Consider the following 6,000-nt stretch of genomic DNA (forward strand, 5'->3'; position numbering starts at 1 on the left):
TAACCCTAGCTTCGGGTTTTGCTAGTTAGGGTTAGGGTTCAAATATTTCTCAAAGACACTTTTCTCAATATTCCACTCATTTGACTGGAAAATTTGCTTCTCTGAATCAAAATATGAGTCTGAAAAGACAATACAACACTGCCAAAACCAAAAGAGTGGGTGAGGAGTGGTCACATGAATTTTTGAAAGGTATTCTTTCATTGGAAATTTCGTGTTGAACAGAGTGCTGAATGAATGTACGTTTAGGCTTAAATGGCCTAAAAGTCCAAAACAAGTAATACATTTTGGCATTATCTGTTAATATGCCTGTGATTTCAAAGCCCATGGCAAGAGTTTAAAAGTTCAATCAGGTTCTTTCGAACTCTTGTTTGTTGGGCACTTCAGACACCATTCCTTATTGGGGCAAAGCACTGTATACAGCCATATAGGTCAGAAAAAAAATGTTTAGAAAACATCGAAAGAACTATATTCCTAAGTATACTTTCAGCCCTAAAACACAGCCATGCCATCAAAAACTGTCCACATTGTATGGGAATAAAACCCTAACCCTAGCTTCGGGTTTTGCTAGTTAGGGATAGGGTTCAAATATTTCTCAAAGACACTTTTCTCAATATTCCACTCATTTGACTGGAAAATTTGCTTCTCTGAATCAAAATATGAGTCTGAAAAGACAATACAACACTGCCAAAACCAAAAGAGTGGGTGAGGAGTGGTCACAAGAATTTTTGAAAGGTATTCTTTCATTGGAAATTTCGTGTTGAACGGAGTGCTGAATGAATGTACGTTTAGGCTTTAGTGGCCTAAAAGTCCGAAACAACTAATACATTTTGGCATTATCTGTTAATATGCCTGTGATTTCAAAGCCCATGGCAAGAGTTTAAAAGTTCAATCAGGTTCTTTCGAACTCTTGTTTGTTGGGCACTTCAGACACCATCCCTTTTTGGAGCAAAGCACTGTATACAGCCATTTAGGTCAGAAAAAAAAGTTTAGAAAACTTCAAAAGAACTATATTCCTAAGTATCCTTTCAGCCCTAAAACACAGCCATGCCATCAAAAACTGTCCACATTGTATGGGAATAAAACCCTAACCCTAGCTTCGGGTTTTGCTAGTTAGGGATAGGGTTCAAATATTTCTCAAAGACACTTTTCTCAATATTCCACTCATTTGACTGGAAAATTTGCTTCTCTGAATCAAAATATGAGTCTGAAAAGACAATACAACACTGCCAAAACCAAAAGAATGGGTGAGGAGTGGTCACAAGAATTTTTGAAAGGTATTCTTTCATTGGAAATTTCGTGTTGAACGGACTGCTGAATGAATGTACGTTTAGGCTTTAGTGGCCTAAAAGTCCAAAACAACTAATACATTTTGGCATTATCTGTTAATATGCCTGTGTTTTCAAAGCCCATGGCAAGAGTTTAAAAGTTCAATCAGGTTCTTACATATTCTTGCTTGTTGGGCACTTCAGACACCATCCCTTTTTGGAGCAAAGCACTGTATACAGCCATTTAGGTCAGAAAAAAAAGTTTAGAAAACTTCAAAAGAACTATATTCCTAAGTATCCTTTCAGCCCTAAAACACAGCCATGCCATCAAACACTGTCCACATTGTATGGGGAATAAAACCCTAACCCTAGCTTCGGGTTTTGCTAGTTAGGGTTAGGGTTCAAATATTTCTCAAAGACACTTTTCTCAATATTCCACTCATTTGACTGGAAAATTTGCTTCTCTGAATCAAAATATGAGTCTGAAAAGACAATACAACACTGCCAAAACCAAAAGAGTGGGTGAGGAGTGGTCACATGAATTTTTGAAAGGTATTCTTTCATTGGAAATTTCGTGTTGAACAGAGTGCTGAATGAATGTACGTTTAGGCTTAAATGGCCTAAAAGTCCAAAACAAGTAATACATTTTGGCATTATCTGTTAATATGCCTGTGATTTCAAAGCCCATGGCAAGAGTTTAAAAGTTCAATCAGGTTCTTTCGAACTCTTGTTTGTTGGGCACTTCAGACACCATTCCTTATTGGGGCAAAGCACTGTATACAGCCATATAGGTCAGAAAAAAAATGTTTAGAAAACATCGAAAGAACTATATTCCTAAGTATCCTTTCAGCCCTAAAACACAGCCATGCCATCAAAAACTGTCCACATTGTATGGGAATAAAACCCTAACCCTAGCTTCGGGTTTTGCTAGTTAGGGTTAGGGTTCAAATATTTCTCAAAGACACTTTTCTCAATATTCCACTCATTTGACTGGAAGATTTGCTTCTCTGAATCAAAATATGAGTCTGAAAAGACAATACAACACTGCCAAAACCAAAAGAGTGGGTGAGGAGTGGTCACATGAATTTTTGAAAGGTATTCTTTCATTGGAAATTTCCTGTTGAACAGAGTGCTGAATGAATGTACGTTTAGGCTTAAATGGCCTAAAAGTCCGAAACAAGTAATACATTTTGGCATTATCTGTTAATATGCCTGTGATTTCAAAGCCCATGGCAAGAGTTTAAAAGTTCAATCAGGTTCTTTCGAACTCTTGTTTGTTGGGCACTTCAGACACCATTCCTTATTGGGGCAAAGCACTGTATACAGCCATATAGGTCAGAAAAAAAATGTTTAGAAAACATCGAAAGAACTATATTCCTAAGTATACTTTCAGCCCTAAAACACAGCCATGCCATCAAAAACTGTCCACATTGTATGGGAATAAAACCCTAACCCTAGCTTCGGGTTTTGCTAGTTAGGGATAGGGTTCAAATATTTCTCAAAGACACTTTTCTCAATATTCCACTCATTTGACTGGAAAATTTGCTTCTCTGAATCAAAATATGAGTCTGAAAAGACAATACAACACTGCCAAAACCAAAAGAGTGGGTGAGGAGTGGTCACAAGAATTTTTGAAAGGTATTCTTTCATTGGAAATTTCGTGTTGAACGGAGTGCTGAATGAATGTACGTTTAGGCTTTAGTGGCCTAAAAGTCCGAAACAACTAATACATTTTGGCATTATCTGTTAATATGCCTGTGATTTCAAAGCCCATGGCAAGAGTTTAAAAGTTCAATCAGGTTCTTACATACTCTTGCTTGTTGGGCACTTCAGACACCATCCCTTTTTGGAGCAAAGCACTGTATACAGCCATATAGGTCAGAAAAAAAAGTTTAGAAAACTTCAAAAGAACTATATTCCTAAGTATCCTTTCAGCCCTAAAACACAGCCATGCCATCAAAAATTGTCCACATTGTATGGGAATAAAACCCTAACCCTAGCTTCGGGTTTTGCTAGTTAGGGTTAGGGTTCAAATATTTCTCAAAGACACTTTTCTCAATATTCCACTCATTTGACTGGAAAATTTGCTTCTCTGAATCAAAAAATGAGTCTGAAAAGACAATACAACACTGCCAAAACCAAAAGAGTGGGTGAGGAGTGGTCACATGAATTTTTGAAAGGTATTCTTTCATTGGAAATTTCGTGTTGAACAGAGTGCTGAATGAATGTACGTTTAGGCTTAAATGGCCTAAAAGTCCGAAACAAGTAATACATTCTGGCATTATCTGTTAATATGCCTGTGATTTCAAAGCCCATGGCAAGAGTTTAAAAGTTCAATCAGGCTCTTTCGAACTCTTGTTTGTTGGGCACTTCAGACACCATTCCTTATTGGGGCAAAGCACTGTATACAGCCATATAGGTCAGAAAAAAAATGTTTAGAAAACATCGAAAGAACTATATTCCTAAGTATACTTTCAGCCCTAAAACACAGCCATGCCATCAAAAACTGTCCACATTGTATGGGAATAAAACCCTAACACTAGCTTCGGGTTTTGCTAGTTAGGGTTAGGGTTCAAATATTTCTCAAAGACACTTTTCTCAATATTCCACTCATTTGACTGGAAAATTTGCTTCTCTGAATCAAAATATGAGTCTGAAAAGACAATACAACACTGCCAAAACCAAAAGAGTGGCTGAGGAGTGGTCACAAGAATTTTTGAAAGGTATTCGTTCATTGGAAATTTCGTGTTGAACGGAGTGCTGAATGAATGTACGTTTAGGCTTTAGTGGCCTAAAAGTCCGAAACAACTAATACATTTTGGCATTATCTGTTAATATGCCTGTGATTTCAAAGCCCATGGCAAGAGTTTAAAAGTTCAATCAGGTTCTTTCGAACTCTTGTTTGTTGGGCACTTCAGACACCATCCCTTTTTGGAGCAAAGCACTGTATACAGCCATTTAGGTCAGAAAAAAAAGTTTAGAAAACTTCAAAAGAACTATATTCCTAAGTATCCTTTCAGCCCTAAAACACAGCCATGCCATCAAAAACTGTCCACATTGTATGGGAATAAAACCCTAACCCTAGCTTCGGGTTTTGCTAGTTAGGGATAGGGTTCAAATATTTCTCAAAGACACTTTTCTCAATATTCCACTCATTTGACTGGAAAATTTGCTTCTCTGAATCAAAATATGAGTCTGAAAAGACAATACAACACTGCCAAAACCAAAAGAATGGGTGAGGAGTGGTCACAAGAATTTTTGAAAGGTATTCTTTCATTGGAAATTTCGTGTTGAACGGACTGCTGAATGAATGTACGTTTAGGCTTTAGTGGCCTAAAAGTCCAAAACAACTAATACATTTTGGCATTATCTGTTAATATGCCTGTGTTTTCAAAGCCCATGGCAAGAGTTTAAAAGTTCAATCAGGTTCTTACATATTCTTGCTTGTTGGGCACTTCAGACACCATCCCTTTTTGGAGCAAAGCACTGTATACAGCCATTTAGGTCAGAAAAAAAAGTTTAGAAAACTTCAAAAGAACTATATTCCTAAGTATCCTTTCAGCCCTAAAACACAGCCATGCCATCAAACACTGTCCACATTGTATGGGGAATAAAACCCTAACCCTAGCTTCGGGTTTTGCTAGTTAGGGTTAGGGTTCAAATATTTCTCAAAGACACTTTTCTCAATATTCCACTCATTTGACTGGAAAATTTGCTTCTCTGAATCAAAATATGAGTCTGAAAAGACAATACAACACTGCCAAAACCAAAAGAGTGGGTGAGGAGTGGTCACATGAATTTTTGAAAGGTATTCTTTCATTGGAAATTTCGTGTTGAACAGAGTGCTGAATGAATGTACGTTTAGGCTTAAATGGCCTAAAAGTCCAAAACAAGTAATACATTTTGGCATTATCTGTTAATATGCCTGTGATTTCAAAGCCCATGGCAAGAGTTTAAAAGTTCAATCAGGTTCTTTCGAACTCTTGTTTGTTGGGCACTTCAGACACCATTCCTTATTGGGGCAAAGCACTGTATACAGCCATATAGGTCAGAAAAAAAATGTTTAGAAAACATCGAAAGAACTATATTCCTAAGTATCCTTTCAGCCCTAAAACACAGCCATGCCATCAAAAACTGTCCACATTGTATGGGAATAAAACCCTAACCCTAGCTTCGGGTTTTGCTAGTTAGGGTTAGGGTTCAAATATTTCTCAAAGACACTTTTCTCAATATTCCACTCATTTGACTGGAAGATTTGCTTCTCTGAATCAAAATATGAGTCTGAAAAGACAATACAACACTGCCAAAACCAAAAGAGTGGGTGAGGAGTGGTCACATGAATTTTTGAAAGGTATTCTTTCATTGGAAATTTCCTGTTGAACAGAGTGCTGAATGAATGTACGTTTAGGCTTAAATGGCCTAAAAGTCCGAAACAAGTAATACATTTTGGCATTATCTGTTAATATGCCTGTGATTTCAAAGCCCATGGCAAGAGTTTAAAAGTTCAATCAGGTTCTTTCGAACTCTTGTTTGTTGGGCACTTCAGACACCATTCCTTATTGGGGCAAAGCACTGTATACAGCCATATAGGTCAGAAAAAAAATGTTTAGAAAACATCGAAAGAACTATATTCCTAAGTATACTTTCAGCCCTAAAACACAGCCATGCCATCAAAAACTGTCCACATTGTATGGGAATAAAACCCTAACCCTAGCTTCGGGTTTTGCTAGTTAGG

Source organism: Lepisosteus oculatus, chromosome 2 (assembly GCF_040954835.1).
Source record: "Lepisosteus oculatus isolate fLepOcu1 chromosome 2, fLepOcu1.hap2, whole genome shotgun sequence".
Taxonomy (NCBI): domain Eukaryota; kingdom Metazoa; phylum Chordata; class Actinopteri; order Semionotiformes; family Lepisosteidae; genus Lepisosteus; species Lepisosteus oculatus.